This window comes from Vulpes lagopus, chromosome 16, assembly GCF_018345385.1.
Source record: "Vulpes lagopus strain Blue_001 chromosome 16, ASM1834538v1, whole genome shotgun sequence".
Taxonomy (NCBI): Eukaryota; Metazoa; Chordata; class Mammalia; order Carnivora; family Canidae; genus Vulpes; species Vulpes lagopus.
Window position 1 is genome coordinate 43,687,474 of NC_054839.1, and position 14,243 is coordinate 43,701,716.

Genomic DNA, 14,243 nt, shown 5'->3' on the forward strand with positions numbered 1-14,243 from the left:
CAATTTTAATAATTTTTAAGTATTCTGATTCCCGATCAGATTTTAAAATAATTTTACTATTTACTCTCATAACATATTTCAATATAAAATGCTATATAACTTTAAAATGTTTTGTTAAATCTGTCCAAATTTGTTTCTGTATACATTGTTATTGTTCAATTTATCTTAAAGGAGCATGTGACTATTACAGATTTTTTTAGAATTTGGCAATCATTTGATTAAATATTCCCGCAAAGTATGTCTGGGCTCTCCTGTAGGTAGGAATGAGAATGCCTTGCCTATGGAACAGTGTACATTAAGTGACTCCTGCGAAGAAAGCTGTGTGGGTCACAGGGGAGACGGGTGGACTCTGGGCCTGAGCTCAGGCACCAGGCCAATCGAGCCAGACACCAGGGCTCCAATGGGTCTGGGCAGCTGATGCCATGACCCTGTTCCACTTCGGGAACTACCTCCCCTATCTCATCACCTACGAGTGCAGCAGCCTGAGTACAACACCTTCTGGAAGCATGTGCAGGCCAGAGGCACCCACCTCTTCACACTGCTGTGAAAGATGCTGCTCCTGGCCATTTTTCTCCCACCAGGAAAGGTGGCATCTATGACTTCATCGGGGATTTTGTGAAGGCCACAGTGGATGTGATAGACCTGATAGACCTAAACCTTGTCACATCCTAGAATGCAGGCAAGGGGGGGTACGAGATCATGGCTGCTGCCTTGGGCTGCCCACCACCAAGCTCATTGTGTCCTGCTGAGTCCCCTTTTGGTTTGGAGCCCCGGATTTGAGTCTGACTGAAGTATATCCAGATGGGCAATGACTCCAATATCAGTCTGGTCCATTACATTGTTTCATCTGCCCAGGTCTGGATCATAAGGTGCTATGACCTGTGCCACAGTTTTCAGCCAGTAGTACTTCTACTGGCGTCCCTTAGCATCTACGAGGCCTTAGTCAGGGAGACCTTCATCCCCCTCTGTTCCCTGGGCAGCTGCACAGCACTGTCCAGAACAGTGGTGACAGGGCTGCTGGCTCTCAGTACCCTGGTGCTCCATGTCACTGCTATCAGCATACACTCTGAGGTACGGTCTACTGGACATTCACATACTCTTGCCCTGCTTCCAGGTTTCAGTGAAGCAAACAGTATTTGTGAAGCTAAAGGGAAAAAAAAGTGAGATTGTATTCACTACTTGCAAAAAATTTCAATACCGATAATCACTTTGTTTACTAAATTATAAAAATAAACATATTTCTTCTTCATACACCTACTTTTACATATATACAATACACCTTGCTGGACTTTCCCCGTGTTTCCTATCTCAAAGGAAAAAAAAAAAAGCTGCTAAGGAATGGGCTGTGGGACTCAGTTGAATAGGTCAATATATTCTGTCTAGATGTCATCATCTTTGTGACTTTTTTAAAAAGATTTTATTTATTTATCCATGAGAGACACAGAGAAAAAGGCAGAGACATAGCCAGAGGGAGAAGCAGGCTCCATGCAGGGAGCCCGATGTGGGACTCGATCCTGCGACTCCAGGATCATGCCCAGAGCCGAAGGCAGATGCTCAACCACTGGGGCACTCAGGCGTCCCAATCTTTGTGACTTTTAAAGTAAATTCATAAATTATTGATTAATAAAATAATTTGAGACAAATGTGTATATAGGGATTAGAGGGAAGTTAGAGTTACTGTTATGGTTATTTTGGCTGCATATTATAATAGGGGGAACGTCCTGAAATCAATTGATGGGGGTTAGAACCAAGCAATCAGCTTTTGTGAACTTAGGAAAACTGTATAATGTGGATCTTAATAATTTCCTTAAGAAAATTAAGTGAGGCTTATATGTGAAAACATCATATATTATCCAGAATGGGTCCTGGCATTCAACCATCATTATCACATCGTATAGGCAAACTGTTGTGCCATCTGTAACAGATAAAACCTTCAAACCTAATCCAAGAGGATATGCAATTTGTAGCTCAGCATGAATGTTCCCAGTATTATGTAGTTGTTTGCTGTGCATCATCAATGTTAGCTTTTGGGTAGAATATGCTTCAATATTTTGTGACTATTGTTATGTCATCAGTAAGGAGAACTTAGAATTATGTTTCCATACATTTATCAAATAATGCCAAATAGTAATATTTGCTTAATGAATATTGAACTATCTAGTACTGGTGGCAACAATTTGATATTATTGCATCATCATGCACAAAGATGCCTTAAGAAATTTATCTTGAATTATAATGTATTTAATACAGATATATTTAGAGTTTATGGTTTTTCCTTCACAGAAAAAGGCAGATTGCTATCTATTTGGACATTTGGTAGCTACCTTTTTGTATTATTTATTTTACTTTTATTTTTGGTTTTAATTTTTTTGTTTACATAATTTGCTTTAGATAACTCAATGTGCTCTGAGTATTTGCTAAATTAGGTCTAGCTGAGTTAAAATTTTTACACTATTTCCAAGAAATGATGTTTTTAAATTTGTAATTAATGTCAGAACTGGTTTAATCACAATATGCCACAGTTAGAAATAATTATTTGACAGTGAATACTTCAGTTTTGAATCAAATACAAGATTCGACTCATTCTCTTTTCTAACAATCCCATATTTCTCCTTCTCTGTATCTTGGTGGGTACAAGTAAGATATTCAACTTTGTATGTTATCAGAGAAACTCCAAATTAATTCTTTAGGCCATTGCCATTGAGAAAATATTAAAATGTGAAATAAAGGTTATTACTGTGACAAAGAGGAGCTCTGAACATTGATAGCCATTTGGGTTTAATATTGTTAAATGAGGCCACATTACTGCTATAACAGTTGGCTGTCTAATAAGCTGGAATATCTCATCAGAAATATTATAACAAGATGTGCTCTGAAGAGTCTGTTGGAAAACAATTGCTTGATATAGCTCATTTAAGGTTCAGTACCATCACTCTCATTTCTGCAGGGCTAGCAATGAGGATGAAGCATCACACCCTTATCAGTCTCTGGCACCCTGACTTCATCAGGGTTTTGATTAGTCCCCAGGGAAGGTATGTTTTACTGAAAGATATCATGATTATCAACAGAAGGAAGCAGGACGTCAAATGAAGTTGGGAGAAATTGCTCAAAAACAGAATGGAAATATAAAACCTATTAATTCAGTGACATTTCAGAGACTGTTAAGCACTGGCCATCAAAGCACTGGATATGTTGTATTTATGGATTTAGTGTCCAGTCTCAAGGCTTTTGTGAATCTAAACTATCTTTTGGATGTATGAGTATTTTTAAAAATACAGAGGGCTTTTTAGTATAAAATGTATCATTTGGTTTTATACATATATATTTATATGTACACATACATATATAATTACGTATTTTTATTCATCATTTACTTTAGAATAAACAATAGTGATCAATTAAGTTTTCTCTTTAAATTTGGATATCAGGGTCTTTCAGCTAAAATATATATTCATTGTAAAAACATGCTTTTTATGTAAAACTCTGTATTCAGGACTCTAACTTTGAGTCATTTTCAGAATGTTTCAGATTACAGATTTCTGTGCAATATTAATTAGGAAAAATATAAAAATATCTGTATCAATTGTAACACTGCCATAGCTTTTGGAAAAAGAACCTTTTCATTGAAAAGTTATATGTAATTTCAGTGACTCATAGTATACTATTTAGGATTTATATTCCATTACCTCTTCCAGGTTACTTTACATAAAATCTTGCATATTATAGTAGTGTGCAAATTAAGTTTCCAGAAATCTAATACATAGTGTATTTCTACTTTCAAGGATGAACAAAACCTATGCATTAAAAATGCATGCTATTCCACTGAAATTTTAAGAGGTTTTTCTTTTTTGGTGTGTTTTATCATTCCCAAAAGTGCAGTGAAGATGTTTGGTTTGAGATTAATAATATCTCTTGCATTTTCAGGACTGCTTTAAAACTTCCTAGTGTGCAATCTTCATATTTTGTTGATACATCCCTGGAAAAATGCCAGTTCTGCATAAATGAACAAAATTAATCATTTCTGACTCACTGAATCTGACATGAAACTACTTATTAAGTAATATTTGAGTGCCTACTATGTGCCAATTACATTTAACACTGGAGATTCCAGATATGGAGAAACAGAAACAGACTTTTGTTCCGATGAAGCTTGCTGCTGTTAGGAAAGAAGAAAGCAAGTGATCAAAAAGCACACTAATGAAATGGTGATTGCAGACTGAGAAAATAGTGAAAAAAAGCAAAAATAGATTATGTATTACAAGATTTTTAAAAAGTTTTTGAGGGAGTGATGCCTGAGCTGATATCCAAAGAAAGAATGGCATTTAACTAGGTGAAGTGTCAGTGGGCAATGTGCAATGAAAAGCATCACAGAGGGAAAAATTAGGACAAAAATCTTGTGATGTGAGGAAGCATAGTACACTTGAGCTACTTAAAGAAACCTGTGCATCCTGGCAGTAGAGGAAATGAAGAGTGAACTTCTACACAACTTTCAAAAAGTATGGTTATTAAGCTAAAATGAGAAATTAGAGGACTCTAGAGCAGAGCTTGTAATCATGTGTTTGAGGTTGTAGTTTTATTTTTCTCATAAAATTGAAGAGACGTGAACACATCTGAAGGTCACTGGGACAGACAGTATGGAGAGAATGATGGAATGCATAAGAAAGATGAATATGATTGTTAAAATAAATTTTCCAAAAAAAAGATAAATTTTCCAGGAAAAAGATAAAGAATAGAATCCAAAGAGCAAATGGAGGGCATGACTTTTGAAAGAAATAGGATCGATTCTTCTTCATAGCAGCAGAGATGGGAGTCTGGTGGATTCATGGCTAAAATACTTTTATGACAATGGGCACCAAGCCTAATGGCTTGAGGTCCTGGCTCACTTGTCCTGGTGTGACATGAGTCTAGACTACAAAATCTCTGCTCACCTGGACTGAGGGTTGCTACACAAAGAAACTGTTATTTTAGGACTTGCCTGGATATTTCTAGAGATAAATATTTTCATTCCCACAAATATTAACTCTCTTCGATTCCTAATTGTGTCTAGCACTTCATGGAAGGACATTAAGAGTTAGTAAGATGCGGTAATAAGATACTCTATATTTCAAAAGAAAATATGTATTCGTAAAAATGGCCATTCCTCTTTGAACTAAACATTTTAGTCACAAGTTTCCATTCTTCCTGGAGTTATTAAATATCTTATGTGATGATCAATGCTGCTTCTATGGCATTTTGATTTATGCTAAGGTACTAAAAATTATGTTCAGGGATGTCACTGAAATATAGTGCTGTTTGAAATGTATATGTAAAAATAGATATATATTTTTTGTTAAAATTAAGGTACAATGGGAGATTAGAATTAAGAATGACAAACATGAACCTTTTAAATTATAGGATAGCAATTGATTTAGTAACGTTTTCAAAATCAAAGTTTAGTAATTGTAGATGGTTATATTATCCATCATTAATAGTGATCTAAAAGTCATAATAAAATTCAAAATATATTGGTTTTTAAAGTGAAAAGGCATTAATTTTAAATTAAGTGTTATATCAGAAAATGTTATTTTCTCTTGTAAGCTTATTAGTATAGGAGTTATTTCATTTCTCCATTATACAAGCATACTTATACAAAGTGCCAGTTTTTATAGGAGTGAAAAACACAACTTTTATGCATTTTTTCAATACTTTTAAAAACCGTTGTTAAAGAATATAAAATTTCAAACCTCTGTAACACAAAGTCTAATTCTAACCAGGATTTTTAATTACTATGTGTATGTAAGATCAGTTTAAATGTTTTTAAAGTAACATCTTAAATTACATTTAGAGCTTAACTGTTATCTCTAGAATTAACTGATCCCCTGAAGTCTATCTTATCACAGATTGGCCTCCTCTAATACTCCACTGAAACAGGTTCCTGTCAAATACTTAGACAGTTGATCCTACTCAACTGCAAAATTTGAATCACAGGAATTCAGTCATATCATGGAGGGGCTGTTACTTCCCTAGTAATGATTGTTGATATGATGAATCTTCTACTGGATTACTATATTTCATAGTTGTCCAAAAGTGTTTATATTTCAGGCCCTCCATCATGCTAAATGAAGGCTGTTACCTCCTACCAACATAACTAAACTGGCAATGAATTACATTATAGCATAACAATTCATGATCATACCAAGGTAAGAGCAAGTGCTTCCCTAAACATGTAGCTTAAAAGCTCCTCAGGGCACCTGGGTGGCTCAGTTGATTGTTTCCCTATGGCTCAGGTCATGATCTTAGGATCCTGGGATCAAGCCCCATGTCAGTCTCCCTGCTCAGTGGGGAGTCTGTCCCTTGCCCTCACTCATGTTTTCTCTCAAAAAAAAACAAAGCAAAACACCGCTCCTCTACTTCTACACAAGGCTACTACTTTCAAAATCAGAAGATATAGCTGACCCTCCTAATACTAGAAACAAACACAGAGAGGTAGGCAAAATGAAGAGATAGAGAAATATATCTCAAATAAAAGGCCAGGACAAAATAACACGAAAAGATTGTAGGAAATGGAAACTTGAAAAATAATTCAAAGTACTAGTCATATGGATACTCACTGGACTTGAGAAAAGTGTGGAGGTTCTCAATGAGACCTTTAACAAAGAGGTAAAAAATATAAAGGGAACCAGTCAGAGATGAAGAACTCAATAACAAATTAAAAAAAAAATATACAGAGGAGGGATGCCTGGGTGGCTCAGTGATTGAGTGTCTGCCTTTGGCTCAGGTCATGATCCCAAGTTCCTGGGATGGAGTCCTGCATCAGGCTCACCACAGGGAGTCTGCTTCTCCCTCTGTCTATGTCTCTGCCTCTCTCATATTTATTATGAATAAATAAATAAAATATTTTAAAAAATATACAGAGGGAACTACAGCAGATTAAAGGATGCTGGAGAATGGATCAAAAGCAACCAAACTGAAGAACAAAAAGAAAAGAACAAAAAATGAGAATAGTTTAAGGGAACTTAACAACATTATCAAGTGTAATAACACTCACATTATAGAGATCCCAGAAAAGGAAGAAAGAAGGGGACAGAAAATTTATTTGAATAATAGCTGAAAAGTTTCCTAGTGTGGGGAAGGGAACAGACATTCAGATCCAGAAGTACAGGAACTTAACAAGATTAACCAAAGGAAGTCCACACCAAGACAATTAATCATTAAAATGGCAGAAAAGAGTAATAAAGAAAATTGTAAAAGCAGCAGGAGAAAAGAAAACAGTTACACAACAAGAGAAACCCCATAAGACTACCAGCTGACTTTTCAACAGAAACTTTGTAGGCCAGATGAGTGTGGTGTGGCATGATATATTTAAAATGCTGAAAAGAAAAAAGAAAAAAAAAAAAAAAACCCTGCAACCAAAAACATACTACCTGGTAAGGTTATCATTGAGAACAGAAGAGAGAGTTTTCTAAAACAAAATGAAAGGAGTTCATCACTACTAAACCATACTTACAAGAAACATTGAAGGAATTTAAAATAAAAAAATAAAAGATTTATCTGGGTGAGGGTAGAAGGAGAGGGAGAGAATCTCAAGTGATCCCCCACTTGAGATTCTCAAGTGATCCCCACTGAGTGTGGAGCATGATGAGGCATGATGAGGCACTTGATCTCACCTGAGCCCAGATCAAGAGTTGAATGCTTAACTAATTAAGCCACCCAGGAACTCCTGAGGAATTCTTCAACTAGAAAGACAAGATCATATCTAGAGGTAAAAAAATAATGAGTGGACAATTTCACAGGTAAATGTGAACACGAAATAAAGGCAGTAGTTTACTTATAACACCACCGTGAGGGTTAAAATACAAAAGTACTAACATTAAATATATCTACAAAAATCAATTAAGGGATAAAGATAATAAAAGGATATAAAATATGACAACATATATAAAATGTGGAGAAGAGATTGAAATTTAGTGCTTGGGCAGTCTGGGTGGCTCAGCGGTTTGGCGCAGCCTTCATTTATCACTCAGATTTGAATCAGAGATCAAGAGTTTCCCAGACAAATATAGAAGATAGAGGAGTTTATCACCATCAAACCAGCCTTATAAGAAAGGTTAAAAGGACTTTAACATTAGATACACTAAAAAACTATAGGCAGCAAAACAGTATGGCACTGGTACAAAAATAGGCATATAGATCAGTAGAACAAGATAGAGAACCCAGAAATAAATCCACATTTATATCATCAATTACTCTATGACAAAGGAGATAAGAATAATGGGGAAAAGAGTCTTTTCAACAAATGGTGCTAAGAAAACTGGACAGCTGCTTGCAAGATAATGAAACTGAACTACTTTCTTACTCCATACACAAAAATGAACTTACAAAGCTTAACACCTCCACCATCAAAAAGATCTGATTAAGAAATGTGCAGAAATGGGCAGAGGACCTAAATAGACATTTTTTTCCCCAAAGACATACAAATGGTCAACAGACACAAGAAAAAGAATGTTCAACATCAATAATTATTGGAGAAATTCAAATCAAAACTACAATGAGATATACCTCACACTTGTCAGAATGGTTAAAATAAAAAGGATGAGAAACAATTAGTGTTGACAAGTATACAGAGAAAAAGGAGTCCTCGTGGACTGTTGTTGGAAATGTGAACTGGTAAAGCCACTATGGAAAATGGTACGCAGGGGCACCTGGGTGGCTCAGTTGGTAATGCGTCTGCCTTCAGCTCAGGTCATGATCCCAGGGTCCTGAGGTTGAGCCCTGCATCAGGCTCCCTGCTCAGCAGAGATTCTGCCTCCCCCTTTCTTTCTGCTGTTCCTCTGCTTATACTCGCTCCCTTGTTCTCTCTTTCTCAAATAAATAAACAAAATCTTAAAAAAAAAAAACAATATGGGGTTCCTCAAAAAGTTAAAAGTGGAACTACCATATAATCCAATAATTCCACTACTGGGTATGAATCCAAGAATAATGAAAACACTAACTCAAGAAGATACCCCTATATCTGTTACAGTGTTATATACAATAGCAAAGACATGGAAGCAACATAAGTGTCCACTGATAGAAAAATGGAAAAAGAAAATGTGGTATATACACAATGGAATATTATACTGTTATGAAAAGGTGAGTTCAGAGGTGCCTGGGTGACTCAGTTGGTTAAGTGTCTACCTTTGGCTCAGGTCATGATCCCAGGGTCCTGGGATAGAGCCCTGCATTGAGATCCCTGCTCAGTGGGGAGCCTGTTCCTCCCTCCCATTTATACTCTTTCTCACTCTTTTTCACTCTCTCTCTCTCTCAAATAAATTAAAATCTTAAAAAAAAGGTGAGATCAGGCCATTTGAGACTACATGATGGATCTAGAGGGTATTACGCTTAGTGAGATAAATCACACAAATACCATATGATTCACTTATAAATGGAATCTAAAATAAATGACTAAACAAAAAACAGATTCAGATCTATAAATACAGAGAACTGATGATTGCCAGAGGGAGGGGATTTTGGGAAAAATGAGTGATAGTGAGAGATACCGGCCTCCAGTAAAATAATGAGTAAGTCACAGGAATGAAATGTAGAGAGTAAGAAATACAGTAAAAACAAAACAAAACAAAAAGCAGTTGTCTTATTTTAAAGCTGATTTTCTATCTTATATATAGTACTTCAATCAGAATGTATTATTTATGTTGATAGCTGTGTTACACATCAACAATCCTTGAAAAACTGAAGAGCAGAATTGAATTCATTATTAAACCACCATACCATCAGACATAAATTTAACCTCTGTCTGCTTCTACATATACAAATGTCTGATCTCTAAGATAAAGTAGCACATTTAACAATATATCCTTTCTATAAGCTGATTACTCAAGAAATTTTTAATAACACATTTTAGAAGGAACTTAACTAATATTTGTAGCTTGATCAACTATGAAAAATACTTCAACTACTGAAAAAATTGGTTCATAGCATCTAACAGGAGTTGTCAAATTATGGCCTGAGAGTCAAATCTAGCCCTCTGCCTGTAGTGTAAATAAAGTTTTATTGGAACACACATGCAAAGTAATAGTATGTGATCTTATAAGAATAAAGAATAAAACCATAGTATATAGAGAGTGTTAAACAAAAGAAAGTGTGACTGAATGGATAAAAAGCAAAACCCATCTATATGTCGTCTGTCAAAAACTCACTTCAGATGTAAAACCACATATGCACTGTAAATGAAGGAATGGAAAAATATATGCCATACAGATGGAGGTAAAAAGAAAAGCCAGGGTACCAATACTTCTATCAGACGAAATAGACTTTAAAATAAAGACTGTAACAAGAAACAAAGAGGGACACTACATAATCGTAAAAAGAACAATCAATCAAGAGGATATAGCAAATATAAATATCTATGTACCCAATGCAGAAGCACCTAAATAAAGCAAATATTAATAAAGAGTGAAATTGACAGTAATATAGTAATAGTAGGGGACTTTACCACCACACACATCAATGGATAGATCATCCAGACAGAAAACAAACCAGGAAACAGTGACTTTGAATAACACCTTAGACCAGATGAACCTAACTGATATATACAGAACAATCCATTCAAAAGAGCAGAATACATATTCTTTTCAAGGGTAACATGGAACATTTTCTAGGATAAATCACATGCTAGGCCACAATATAAGTCTCAATAAACTAAAGAAGATTCAAATCATAACAAGCAACTTTTCTGACCAGCACAATATGAAACAAGAAATTAGTTATAGGAAATAATGTGGAAAGAACACAAATACATGCAGGGTAAACAACATGCTACTAAATAATGAATGGATCAACCAAGAAATCAGAGGAAATTTAAAAAGTACATAGAGACAAGTGAAAATGAAAACACCAGGGTTCATAGGGATGCAGCAAAAGCTGTTCTATTAGGGAAATTAAGAGCAATACAGCCCTATCTCAAGAAATAATGAAAATCTCAGACAAGCTAACCTTACACCTAAAGGAGTTACAGAAAGATAACAAAGCCCAAACCTAGTAGAAGAAATTAATAAATATTAGAGAAAACTAACGAAATAGACACCAAAAAACAAGAGAAAAGAAATCAATGAAAGTGAAAACTGGTTCTCTGAAAAGATCAACAGAATTGATCAACCTATAGCCAGACTCATCAAGAAAAGAGGGGAGGGAAACCTGGGTGGCTCAGTCCATTAAGTGTCCAATTCGTGATTTCAGCGCAGGTCATGATCTCAGAGTTATGAGATGGAGCATTGGGCTCCATGATTAGTGGGGAGTCTCCTTGAGATTCTCTCTCCTTCTCCCTTTGTCCTCTCCCTGTACTCACTCTCCCTCTAAAATCATAAAGAAACCTTTAAAAAAAAAAGTAGAGGGAGGACCAGATGAATAAAACAAAAAATGAAGAAGAAATAACTGACACCACAGAAAAGTAAGCAATTATAACAGAATATTACAAAACATTATATGCCAACAAATTGAATAACCTAGAAGAAATGGATAAATCCCTAGATACATATAACCTTCAATACTGAATCAGGAACAAAGAGAAAATTTGAACAGATTGGTTGCTAATAATGAAACTGAATAATAAATTCCTAACTAATGGAATTCCAAGATCAGATGGCTTCAGAGGTGAATTCTACCAAATATTTATTTATTTGTTTGTTTGTTTGTTTATTTATTTATTTATTTATTTATTTATGAGAGAGAGAGAGAGAGAGAGAAAGAGAGGCACAGACACAGGCAGAGGAATAAGCAGGCTCTATGCAGGGAGCCTGACATGGGACTCGATCCTGTGTCTCCAGGACCATACCCTAGGCTAAAGGCGGCACTAAATCGCTTAGCCACCTAAGAGCAGCCACCTGGGCTGCTCTCTACCAAACATTTAAATAAAAGTATATACCTATTCTTCTCAAACTATTCTAAAAAAAAAAAAAGAAGTAGAAGAGGAAAGAAAACTTGCAAATTAATTCTGCAAGTCCAACATCACCCTGATACGTAAAACAGACAAAGACACCACAAAAGCAAAGAAATTAAAATAAAAAATATTGGCCAATAACTCTGATGAACATAGAAGCAAAAACAAAATCAACAAAGTATTTTTAAACTGAATTCAAAAATATATTAAAAATTCATTCACCACAAATGAAGTAGGATTTATTTCAAGTATTCAAGGGTGATTCAATATTCACAGATCAATAAATGTGATACATCACATTAAGAAAAGAAAGGCAGAAGAATGAAACTAGACCACTCTCTTGCACCGTACACAAAGATAAACTCAAAATGGATGAGAGATCTAAATGTGAGACAAGAGTCCATCAAAATCCTAGAGGAGAACACAGGCAACACCCTTTTTGAACTTGGCCACAGTAACTTCTTGCAAGATTCATCCATGAAGGCAAGAGAAACAAAAGCAAAAATGAACTATTGGGAACTATTGGGACAAGATAAGAAGCTTTTGCAAAGCAAAGGATACAGTCAACAAAACTCAAAGACAACCCATAGAATGGGAGAAGATATTTGCAAATGACATATCAGATAAAGGGCTAGTTTCCAAGATCTATAAAGAACTTATTAAACTCAGCAGCAAAGCAACAAACAATCCAATCATGAAATGGGCAAAAGACATGAACAGAAATCTCACAGAGGAAGACATAGACATGGCCAACATGCACATGAGAAAATGCTCCGCATCACTTGCCATCAGGGAAATACAAATCAAAACCACAATGAGATACCACCTCACACCAGTGAGAATGGGGAAAATTAACCAGGCAGGAAACCACAAATGTTGGAGAGGATGTGGAGAAAAGGGAACCCTCTTGCACTGTTGGTGGGAATGTGAACTGGTGCAGCCACTCTGGAAAACTGTGTGGAGGGTCCTCAAAGAGTTAAAAATAGAGCTTCCCTACGACCCAGCAATTGCACTGCTGGGGATTTGCCCCAAAGATACAGATGCAATGAAACGCCGGGACACCTGCACCCCGATGTTTCTATCAGCAATGGCCACAATAGCCAAACTGTGGAAGGAGCCTCGGTGTCCATTGAAAGATGATGGATAAAGAAGATGTGGTCTATGTATACAATGGAATATTCCTCAGCCATTAGAAATGACAAATACCCACCATTTGCTTCGACGTGGATGGACCTGGAGGGTATTAGGCTGAGTGCAGTAAGTCAATCGGAGAAGGACAAACATTATATGGTTTCATTCATTTGGGAAATATAAATAATAGTGAAAGGGAATAAAGGGGAAAGGAGAAAAAATAAGTAGGAAATATCAGAAAGAGAGACAGAACATGAGAGACTCCTAACTCCGGGAAACGAACTAGGGGTGGTGGGTGGGGGGTGGGGGGACTGGGCGACAGGCACTGAGGTGGGCACTTGACGGGATGAGCACTGGGTGTTATTCTACATGTTGGCAAATTGAACAACAATAAAAAATAAATTTATATAAAAAAAAGAAAAGAAAGGATAAAAAACATGATCATCTCAATAGATGCAGGAAAAGCATTTAGCAAAGTACAACATCCATCATGATCAAAACTCTCAACAAAATAGGTTTAAAGGGACATACCCCAACATAATAAAGGCCATATATGAAAAACCAACACTTAATATCACATTCAAAAGTGAAAACAGTGCTTTTCCTCTATGTTCAGGAATAAGACAAGGATGTCCACTCTCACCACTATTAATCAACATAGTGGTGAAACCCTAACTGCAGCATCAGACCAAAAGGACAAAAAAAGAAAAAAAAGGAAAAAAAAGTCATTGCAAATTGGTAAGGAAGAAATACAACTATTTGCAGATCACACGATACTATAATATAGAAAACTATAAAGCCTCCACTAAAAATCTACTGAACCGATACATGAATTCAGTAAAATCACAAGTTTTAAAATTTATATAGAGAAATCTGTTGCATTTCTCTTACTAATAATGAAGTAACAAAAAAAATAAGAAAATAATCCCATTTATAATTACACCAAAAAGAATAAATTACCTGAGATAAACTTAACCAAGGAGATGAAAGATCTGTACTCTGAATACCATAACACACTGATTAAAAAAACTGAAGATGACACAAATAGGAAATATTCCTTGTTTTTTAAATTTATTTATTATTTATTTATTTATTTATTTATTATTTATTCGTTCATTCATTCATTCATTTATTCATTCATTCATGACAGACACAGAGAGAGAGAGAGAGAGGCAGAGGCAGAGACAGAGGCAGAGGG

The 14,243-nt window shown here is 35.6% G+C and overlaps 1 pseudogene; it reads left to right on the forward strand.

Annotated features, from left to right (window-relative positions):
- Nucleotides 1-422: 422 nt before the first annotated feature.
- Nucleotides 423-1,164, forward strand: LOC121476904 (annotated as a pseudogene).
- The last annotated feature ends 13,079 nt before the right edge of the window (nt 1,165-14,243 follow it).